Source organism: Corvus moneduloides, chromosome 9 (assembly GCF_009650955.1).
Source record: "Corvus moneduloides isolate bCorMon1 chromosome 9, bCorMon1.pri, whole genome shotgun sequence".
NCBI lineage: Eukaryota > Metazoa > Chordata > Aves > Passeriformes > Corvidae > Corvus > Corvus moneduloides.
In genome coordinates, this window is record NC_045484.1 from 12,907,793 (window position 1) to 12,919,557 (window position 11,765).

Consider the following 11,765-nt stretch of genomic DNA (forward strand, 5'->3'; position numbering starts at 1 on the left):
CTTCAGCATGCTCTGTCCCCCACACAGCCCCTCCCATTGCAACATCAAGTTCAATGACTGTCACGGTGTCTGCTTCTTCTTACCCCACCATCCCTCTGATCCTGAAGTCATGCTTAAAATCAAGTTGATGAGATTCTAATCACACTGATAACAAGAAAGGAGAAAGTTACAAAGTCATTCTTTTCATTAAAGGAGCAACAATTAACTACTTTTGCAAATACAAAGGTTTTTCTGTTTACAAAGGAAAAAGCAAAGTACAGTGGTACATTTTCATTTGTACACTTCTGTTCTACCAAGTCAGCCCATTTGAAGTCACCCAACTTGCCATCCCCTTTCCCATACATAATCAAACAAATTCTTGCTATAATAGTAAATATTGCAAAATAATTTATTCTCAGTTGGTAAATTATGAATTAAGATTCAGCCTAAGGCACATTTCTCATAGCAGAAATGCAGCCTCTGGAAAACAGGGCATTTATAATATCCAGATTCTCAGGTAGAACAACATAAATGATGATGCTATGGTAATTTCAAAAATAAATCTTTTTATTAATTGGATCTTAAAATTTCAAACTCAAGGAAGATGTATGAGTCATATACACATGCTCACAGTATTGAAACACTTCTTATCTGCCATCCTGCCATGCTTCTGACAAATTGCAGAGAGAAAATACTAACTTTCTTTAATCAGATTGAAATTACATAAAAGTAACCCCATGTTACCTGGCTCCTTCCTCCTATCACCATGGTGTATATTACCCTTCCACATTCTCAAGAGAACTGAACTTTCTGTGAAGATTAATGCTACACTCACTTCACTGCACATTAACGTAGAAGACATTATTACTTTGAGCTCCAGGAATTCCCACTGGCAAACAATATTAAATCCACGCATTATCTCCAGGTATGCTGACATGTTGGCCTTAGACCTGCTGTAAATTCAGCTATGTCTGACACCAGGACTTCAGCCAGAACTTTGATTAAAGTATGCACTCACTTCAAAAAAAAAAAAAAAAAAAAAATAAATTAAGCTTGGAAATACATTCCAATGCAAAACTACAATTGTTTTTTCCCCTGCCATAACATTGGTTTCTGTGGGAACACTAGAGAAGCTGCCTAATTTCACTTTGAAATAGTAATATTTCTGTAGAATTATAAGACCTTCATATTAATTATATTCTTTAATGTAATGTATTCATCGGTAAAGATGTGTTTTTCAGAGCACTAATATTCTTAGAGATTTACTTCTACTTTTTTAAGGGAAATATCCTTGAAACTGCTCTAAGGAAAAATTATGGGATAAGAAAAACATTTTGTTTATATATTCCCTATGTCTTCTTGCCCAAATAAATAAGGTAACGTTGAGAAATTTCAATGTTCTATGGTGTCACCATTCTCTAGAATTAAGTGAGTATAGTCTGTGCAGAGACTTAACAGGTCCTCTCCATCTGCAGATTTACTTCAGTACTTACAAAAATTAACTTCCCTTTCAAGCCCTACAAGATTTTGGGTTAGGAAAGAAAAATAAGCACAAGTTGATAAGATCTGAAAACTGTACAGATGCTTTCCTTCTTGGATGCATCCCTAACTGGTATTGCAGTAATTACATACACAGATTAAAATCATATGTATCAATTTTGGGGCAGAAGTTAAGAGAACAATGGAGAAAGGAGCATGTTCATGAAGACTGCCCATAAATCTTTAAAATTCTTGGAAAGCAGGATCTTACTCAGCAGCCCATCACCCAGCAAAATGTCTGGCATGAAAAATCTGTCTCTCTGGAGTTGAAGGTACATTGATGGTATTAAATCCCACAGCTCTGCATATTCCCACCTTAACACCTGAAGTAGCAAAGCTAGCAATTATGAAACAAGCCAAGGAGAATCTACAATCTAAAGGTCGTTTTTAACTTTACATTTACTATCTGGAGCGAGAGCAAGACTTGAGGTATTTACTACTTCTGTATGGCTTTAATACGGGCAGCAACAATTTAATGGTAGTAATCTTCTCATCCCATATTATTGATTTCCAGTCTTAGAGTCGAGGTTCTTTTCCTGAGAATTCCCAAGGGAACAGAGGCAGGCAACATGCAAACAGAGGAAAAGGGACGAGATTGATCAAAGTGATGCAACTGAGCACAGGCACTTACCACATATATCAGGAGCAGCAACTTTTTTTTTTTTTATTTATTTTATATTATTTTAAATATATATCATGAGGGCTTTACTTATCACAACCCCCCTCTTCAAAAATGTGCTTTTATCATACTTTTTATATGGTGAAACTCTTTCTGTTACAGGAAATAAAAGTTCTCTGTAGATAAAAAAGTTGCAGGTAAAGCAGCCCTTTGGGAAAAAATGTCCTGTCAGTCATATGCTTGTCATAGTCATGCGCTCCATCCTGAGAAGGTCTACTTCTTCCAAGTCATGCCAGCTTCAAGCTGCCTGTTTGATGGATGCACTCAACTTGGACTAAAGAAGTCTGATTTGTGAAAGCTGGGTTTGGATCCTAAAGGCTTCTCATAAGATTTTAGGATTCTAAACTAAATGTCAAATGAGAAGTGGGACTTCTTTTGATAATTTTCACATTTTAAGTCAACACAAATGTACTAAAAAACAGCACTATGGAGCAAAAAGCTACTTTTTAATTCTTGCTTCTCATAACAGCTTAGATTTTGCACCCAAAACATAACACAAGAATTCACACTATTTCCCTTGAAATATTTTTTTTTAGATTCTGTTCAACTTTAGAAAGGATGAACTTGAACTTATTCACTTTGTGTCATAACTCTGCACCATGAAATACCATGGTTTTCATTTATAGCCTTCTCCACTAGCTCAAAACTCTAATACTGCCAACATTTCCACAAAGCATCCAGCAGCAAAACATGGCCAGATTCAGAGATGCCTGTCTCTCTCTCTCTGCATGTGATCCAGATATAAAAGCCTAGTGAACATGCATAGCCTAGACCCTGTGCACAGCTTAGGTGTGTTAACAGTAATGTCAGTGAAAATGGCACATAGAAGCAGTTTTACATTTAGAATGTATCTGAAACTGAAATTGCACCTTGAGCTGAAAAATCATTTTTCCATCATTAGACTCCAATTCAGAAAGATACTGAAAGATGAAGGTAATTTTCCACGTTAAAAACTCACTTTCAAATAGTTGGCTTTTCAAGTTACTAGACAAGATTGCATTCCTTAAAATGAGGCAATGAAACTATTTCTTGTGTCTCCACCTGTCAATATGACACTTATTTGGCTTTCTATAACAATCAACTGTTTACAGGCTGCTTCTCTTACCTCAGTAGTAGCAAACAAAAACAACCATGAATACATATTTTCAAAATTAGACCAGCATCTTCTAAGTACTTTAAGGCTGCAGATTTGATTTTAAATGTTATTACTGAATTTCTTGGAATACTTATTTGTATAATTTTTCTCAATTCATGTCTGTTGTGCAAGATTCTTCAGAAATTGTTGGTATATAAAAGACCACTTTCTCCTTCTGTTTTTTATAAGGAAAATCCACTGTAAATCCACTTGTAGATCTAGGTTCTATAGATTAGATTCTAAAACTAATCTCATATTCTCTCCCTTGTTGATCTTTATGCATGATCATTTTTGCTTTGATGTTTAAATGGAAAGAAAAAAAACAAATGTGTAAGGTCTAGTGCAATTTACTAACTTTGATGCCTTTGTGAGTCAAAGGCAGTAATTTACTCAACACAGCCATGAGACTTAGGTGACTTCTTTCACCTGATGGAAGAAATCATGAAACTCTCTTCCTTTCTTCAAACCTACATGGGCCTGGGTGCTCATTGTGTGAGGAGGAAAGGTCTGAAAAATACTCTGTTTCTATTTTTTTCATTCTTACCCAACTTTTAAACACTTTTTATGCTGTCCTGATTATATTTTATCAGAGAACTGGACTCCTTGTGAAACAAATACAATGGATAACATGTTTCAGGGATAGCCCTGATGTTTCCTCCAAACTCTGCCATTTCCCAAAAAGTTATTGTACCAGATGGCTAAAATATAGCTACTCCCTTGTCTTTCTTGAATAACTTGCATATCAGAAACAATATTTTGTTAAGTAATGGCTTACATGCCTGGACAAGTCACAGTACTCAGCTAATGCTAATTGCATTTGCAGCTGATTGAGAGCGCCCCGTGGCAGTTCTTTCAGATCAGCAGCCAGCCCCAACCTGTCACTCCAGAGCAACATTTGTGTGACTGTGCTCTAATTACTCATCCTCCCTGTTCATATGACCACGGGACTTTATGACTTGCTAATCTATGGAGCTCTGCCAGACACCAGATACTACATCTTCTGTTGCATTTAAGAACAATTTACAGTATTTCCAAAGAAACATTCTGCCAGTTCCCACTGTGGCTACAAATAGCTGCAACAGCTGGCCCCAGAAGATACATTCTTAATGTGCATCTTTTAATGGAAGAGGCTCAGACCTGAATCTCCATAGAAGCTACCCGGTTTAAGGCTCTACCTGGTACAAGGAGAATGCCTGAGAGAATGGCTTGCAGAACAAGAGGCTAAATTAGTCTTGGAGAATTTCTACAAAAGAGAGACAAAGCCCATTTTAATAAAGCAAGACTATCCCTATTCTCTGGATAAACAAACCCCACCTCTTCATGTCACTCACTATGTGAAGATTCTCCCTGGATTTTATTGCTCTTTCTGTCAGTTTCCTGTTGCATAGATGAACGCTGAATTTTCCTTAAAACCAACCCAATGTGGCTATTGATGTAAAAAAGAGCTAATGGTCTATTGTTTCAGGACAAAAGGGAGTGGCCCTCCCAATCTGTAGGGAGAGAGCATGCACACACAGACTTTTAGCTGTCTGATCAAAGTGTACCTATTGATTAAATTACAATGGAAATAAAATGTCAGGTCTAGATTTTGGAACTACAGGAAAGTAAATGCCAGCTTATATGCATAGCCTCTTTATGTCTCAAAAATAGCTTTCTCCTTCATGAACAGTGCCATTGATTGATGCTATTCAGGCAAATGTCTAAGAACATTTTGTTCAGCAATTATTGTAGGCTTGAGCACACAGACTATAGAAGAAAAATCTATTTTAAGCCCAAAACTCAGTCTGCCCTTCACTGCAGGCAGGGCTGTGACTAACAAAGATGCTATGCTTATTATCTTTACCAGATGCGGAAGCTCAAAACAAACCATTGAGCTCATTAAAGACACAAAGCATGGGATAGCATCCAACAGTCATAGCAACAAATTACTGGCTCCAGGCAAACTAGCTAACTACAAATTGAAGTGGGAAAAAGGAGTGAACGTAAGATATACAATAATTATTCACAGCAAACACAAAAGTCAAACCAACAGCCAAATTCTTGATGGTCTTTGAGCTGTCAAGGAGGAATACACAAAATGCTATCATGTCTTGCTGCCTAATGGATGGAAAACTGATTATTATTAAAAATTAGACAAAAAAACATTCAATAAGAAAGTACTGCAGCCCGGGTCAAAACTTCATATAGGTATAAAACACATTTCTATAAAAGCACTTCCATGACAGTGATGCTATGTACCTCCTTCCCTCAAGCATGCCTGCTGCACTTCTGTGACTTTAGCAGAGTTCTAATTCTTCTGGCCAAAGAACAGTTTCCCTAAAGCCACATAATTTCTTAGAGTGCTATCGCTGTTGGGTAGAAAGAGAGATTTATTCTTCATTTTCAATTGCACAAAATTGTCCTCTTACCATTTTGCTGTCTGCATCTAAATATATCTTGTGTTCTTTTCTTTGTTGTAGATCAATTTCCACTGGAATTACACAATGTAAATTAGAATAAGAAAATGAACAGGGCTCAGGATTTGGGCAAAAAGTTTTATAGGTTTTTTTCAGTTTTGCCTTACTTATAAATCCATTTCTGTTTGTTTCTGCTATTTTTATTTCTCTTTTTGAGTCTTGTATCTCACAAAGGATTCTTTCGGGTTTACTGATACAATGCTTTACTCACAATTCTGTGGCATTCTGCAGAAGAAACAGACCTATGTTTTGCATGAGGTTGGATTTCTGTCTCTACATTTTTCTCAAAATCCAAAAGTTATAGGTAGGCGTTAGAAGTGTTATCCACCAATCTCAGGCTTTTGGATATACTGAAAAAACAAGCATTTGCTTTAACAACATAATTTTTATGTATTCTAATAAAAGTTAGCACCGAGAGGTCAGTGGTACTTTATCACTGAGACCAACAGTTTCATTCAGAAGTAAACTGGTGTTAAAACACACGGGCTATAATCCAGCACCTGCCTTGAAAGGTTTGGATAATCCTTTGAAAGGATCCATGCAGAAAGCTGGAGTTCAAAAGGGCTCTTATAGTGGTCCCCAGTCCATGCCTAATTGCAATGAGCAGAGCCTGGTCATGAAAAAGCAACGTCTTCCATCCTGAGACAGCCAAAAACATCATGAGAGGCTGTCGGGAGTATGAATATGTTTCAGCAAATCAATGAATAAATGGAAACTTGATTTCAGCATCTTTATCAGACTATGAAATTGTTACCAGTTGTGGCTGAAAATCAAAAACAACTTTGAGAAAGTAAGCAAAAGTCTGCTTACATTTTATGGGCATTTTTTCTTCAGAAGAGCTCTAAACAGACTGGAAATCCTACCAGATTGTTGCTATTCTCGAAAAAACACATTATCACAGCAGTTAAACCTTGGTCCATTTCAGTCAAACAGAAATATTGCGGCCTCTTGCTCTGCACCTGTCGTATTTTTCACCTCCTCTGTTAGACTGCTATAATTCATTGTTACAAGTGTGGAATTAAAGCAACACCTCTGAATCCAATTAGAAAAGTGGAATACAGTCAGTCTAAGTTTTAACAAATAAATATAACTGAGTAGAACACACTGGTATTCCATAAGAGCCTACTTTGTCTCTGGATGCATTTTCAGTGTCCATTTATTATATCTAAAAACATCAGCCTACTTTCATCCATAAAGACAAAGTAACTGTGCTGGTCAAAGTGCAAAGTTTCATGTAGACTTCTTGTGAAACGATAAACTATGAAAGGAATAGAATCTTCAGTATGAAAAACCTTCGTGTTAAGCAGTCTGCCAGCAGATACAAAGGGTCATCTTTAAGGCACAATCCAGTATCTGCAGAGGGTGTCAGAAAAAAAGTCATTAGAGAGAAACAGCTAGGTCTAATACAAAGAATATGCTTCTTTCATCTGAGATTTTAAACCTGAGTTATCTTCCTGAATGCACTAAGATTTTAAAAATAGCATTTTAAAGGTAGGTATTCAGAATCTTCAAAAAAAGAAGGTATAGACTAAAATCAATTCTCCATGAAATAATTTCATTTTAAAGTATTCTACAATACTACAAAAGGGTTCAGCAACGTACTGGGTATGACTCATTTTTCATGAAAGTGTCTTAAAAATAAAGCATAGAACCTTTTTATGAATTATCTCCTTTTGAAAAGACTTGAAAGACCAGACTGCAGATTGTTGACATGAAGATGTCAGATGAAAAGAAAAACTATCCAATCCATTTTATTACAAATTGGGTATATTTTCATTGGACTAGACTATGCACTCTCATGAATCATAATTCTAAGATACCAGGAAAAATCGAGAGTATTAAGACTTATTTAAGGGATATTACTGTTGGCCCCTATGACACTTAAAAAATAGGGCATAATTTTAAAATTACTAAGTGAAAGTTATAAAAGATAGTCGTTAGATATTCATTAAACTATGATCATTTACATTTTGATGGTCTATAATAGTTTTAAGATTGTTATGAAAACGTTTTGCATGCCTTTTTACGCTGTAAAGGCTAAATCCCTGCGGAATTACTAGGACTTGACAGCTCTACATAAAGTTGAAATAATGAAGTTTGGCATCTGAGAGCTCCATAATCCTCTTCCATCAATACTGCTGCAATAATTGCAAATGTCAGGCTAAAATGACTGTGAGCCTCAGACATCTGTCACTTACAATTACACAAAAAACCCTGCTCTGATTATTACAGTGTAAGTTCTATCACAGAATCGCAGTACTGAAAGAATAATTACTACAGCATGTGCAGTTTGTTTCAATATAAAGAAAAAAAAAATTTAAAAAACCAAACAAAAAACAACAACAACCAGAAAAAACAGCACACACACAAAAAGCCCACCCACTTGGGGCTTTCAAGGAAGCCCTAGACAACTATCAGAAGAAAATTTTCATCTTCCACAGGATAGGACAAACTGTAGTTTCCAATTCATCCGAGCATATGAAGAATGACATTGATACTGTCACTGAAAATTACAGTCACACATAACATAAACCAACAGTATTCAGATGTACATCTGCTACCCCTTCAGAGCAGCACCATGTGATAGTTGCAATTTTAATCAATAATTTTTTTGCCTTGCTCTTCCTTGAGATAATCTACCTTTTCTGACCTGTTAAACTATCACAGATCACTGTATACTGATGAAATAGTATACTGTAACTTCTTTCCTTTCCACAGACATTCCTCAGCATTTTTGTTCTTCCTTACAGGTTATGGTGACTGCAAGTTGCTGAAGGATTATGCACATTTAGCTCAGTCTGATCACATTGTGATACAAAGATTGCTTAACAAGAATTGCGTAAGTATTTCAGTCAGCTTTGCTGAATCAGGATGATTTCAGTTAGTTCTTTTAACCCTGTTGCCTTATACAGCTTTCACAATATTACCTTCTCAGAGCTAAAAGCTTTTACTACTTTCAGTTGTTTGGTAAATAAATGCGGTTAATTTTTTTTTTTGTTCATTCTAGAGTACAAATGTAAGGGCTTGCACTAACTACCCATATATTCAAATTTCTGCTTGGAATTAGTGCTGTTCTTAAATAATTGCAGTTGCTGTAGAACCATTAAAAAAAACTTTTATCTTACAAAAAGAAAATCCTTTGATTAATTGCCTCTCTATTCTTCCTATGCATTTGGCTATGAAGGCTGAGGCACTGGCATTCTACCAGACTTCTCAATGGATAATTTCCTCTAAACGATGAACTAAAACTATTTTTACTTCTGTATTTTTAGATGCTCTGCCAGTTTGTTTTTCATTATTGGTATGAGGAAGTCATTTATTACATTGTTATGGGATAGTTAGCTTCTTCTCTTTCTCTATGTATGTTCCTCTCAAGATATAGAGATAGATTAGATAGATCGATAGACAGGTAGATAGATAGATAGATAGATATCTGTTTACTCATTGAAGTAATTAACCAAACTCATCTCGATATCAGAGCTAGGAAGCTCACCATTACTTGCTCATGCAATTTGAAGTGAAATATTTGAAGGGAAAACCAGTGTTCTAACACCGAGCCTTTAGAGTTGTCAGTCAAATAAGGAAGGAATAACTGTAACAGTCTTTGGAATCTCCCTTAGCAATTTCAGACTATCTTCATTAACACCTCCACCTACTAACTTTTTTCCTACCTGTATTCTAAATATAGAGAAAAATGCTAATAAAGCAAGATGCATCTTACCCTCAGTCATAAGTTAAATGTTATTCCCTAAAATTGTATAACAAGCTGCATTGTCTGTTAACTTCCATACAAGCTAACTCCAGCTTTTCTTCCATATTCCCTCTCATGATTACAAGGATTTCTCTATAAATATTGTAAAGATATTCCCTCTCCCTGCCCTTTAAATCCTTTATGAAAACTTGGCCTTTCTGGGAAGTCTACAAAATCCTTGATGCTGATATGCCAGGAAGTAATCTGTCTTCCTAACTGGCACTATTTATTGGTTTTTTTTACTCTTCTATTTGTCATACCTACACACCATCTTATGTCTTAGACTTAATTTCTAAGCACCAGGGGCAAGGATCATTTATTAACTCTGTTTGTACAACATCAAGTGCAACAGGGTTATGATTTATGCCAGACCTGACAAATTAAATAAATAGCCTGTCTTTCCCCTGAAAGTCTCAAACACTGGTTTTTGGAACATTTGTAAAACAAGTACTGGAACTCAATAAAATGACTTGGATGGTGAGCACAAGCAATAAATTCTATGGACATTCCTCTCAAACTTAGGAATACTTTTCAACTCTGCTGGTTTTCCTAAAAATTTTCTATTTCAAGAAATCTTTCAACATTTTTCTTCCCAAACACAAAAACCTGAATAAAGTGAACATAAGTTTAGGTGCATTGCCCTGGGGTGACGTTCTGAAGCCGCTTTATTCCTTAACCATCCGCTCAATGCCCAAGGACGCTGTGCCTTTAAGACAGCCCCGGGGGCGGGGCTGGAGCCACAGGCCCGAGGGGGCCCAATGGCGCCGGGGCAGGGCTCGGCAGGGCGCTGGGAGCGCTGGGCTGTTTTTCTGGGTTTCCTTTGTGCTCCAGCTAGCTGGGAAAAGGTTCTGTTGGGTTTTTTCTTTTTCTTTTTTCCCTTTCCTTTCCCTTGCCTCACTGCCTCTCTGTGGATACAATAATGCTACTAGCAAAGATTTTCTTTATTTTCTAAGTCCGTGAGAGACTTTTTCTCTCTCACAGAGATAGTGGCAGAGTTCTGTAAACAACCAAACACCTGCAACCTTGAAAAGTCTTGTTTATAGTACAGTAGAAAAATATTTTGAACAATGGATGTTTTAGGATTCTAGCCAGTCACCCCTAAGGGGTGGCTGATCCTTTGTCCAATTAGACTATGAAGAAAAAAGTCTATAAAAGAGTTTGTAAAATAATTAAATAAATCGATCTTGGTGCACAATTCCTGCCTGCTGGATCTTCTCCTCCCCCCTACGGCTATGGGACACAATAATATACCCTAGGGCATTTTTTTTTAATATTTGGTGATCCCAACGTGATCTGCACGCTGCGAAGTGTCCTGCTGCTGCGAGCCAAGCCAAACTCTTCTAGAGGTGCGCTGTTCCCCTTCCCCACCCCGGCACCCGGAGGTCCGACGGGACTGAGAAAATGGCGAACAGCGGCTCACAAACCGATGCTGTGGTAATGGTCTGGAAAGGTGTTTTCAGTATAATGCACACCTCCATTCCTGAAAACTCACTTCGCGAATTATTAGATTGGGCTACCTTGCAAGGGATTCCTATGGACAGAGACACTGTCCTGGACTTTGGCTTATGGCAGGAACTTGGCTATGATGTCCAGCACAAACTCCCATCTGGGGACCCAGCAGCGCTAGAATTATTCCGAACTTGGCGTTCATTATTTATGCTGCTGACTGACCTTGACTGTGACAGCAGGGCTGGCTCTCCTATTTCGGTGATGAGTGACAGAGGGATGTCTGAACAGGACCCCACTGACCGGACTTCAGGGGTGTGTGGTGCTGGATCCAAAAAAAACCCCCCCGGCTTCATGGGCAGAGCCTGCGCTGTCTCAACCTGCACAGTCGCAGGACTCTGCGGCCCCCAGGGACCCCGCGCCGGCAGAGGCGGGGGTGTCAGGGCAGCGGGAAGCCACACAGCCTGCCTTACCGCTTGGCTCGGCAGTGGCCACGGCTTATCCAGGGCCGCAAATTAGTGGCTTAGAGAATTAGACCATGGCGGCTCCTAGCCCATCTGCGCATGCATCGGCTGTGCCAGGAACGCCCGGATCTACCTTCTTGGCCAGTGTAGCCCCAGGCGTGACTGCACCGAGACTGCCTGGGTGTGGTCCATTGCCCTCCCTGGCGCTGGACTGTTCTGCACAGCTGCAGAACCGAGCCATCGACCTTTTAATAGAGCATCTGCCTTTGCTGACAGAGCTGCCGAACATATCACCGCAGCTGGAGGAACTGCTCAG

At 38.1% G+C, this 11,765-nt stretch overlaps 1 long non-coding RNA gene across 2 annotated transcripts in view; it reads right to left on the bottom strand.

Moving 5' to 3' along the window:
* LOC116448030 overlaps positions 1-11,486 on the bottom strand; it is a 100,662-nt gene extending 89,176 nt beyond the window's left edge. For both annotated transcript variants that reach the window (XR_004241789.1, XR_004241788.1), the window contains exon 1: positions 11,211-11,486. This is a non-coding gene — a long non-coding RNA (uncharacterized LOC116448030). The remainder of the gene's footprint in view (positions 1-11,210) is intronic.
* Between the last annotated feature and the right edge of the window lie 279 nt (positions 11,487-11,765).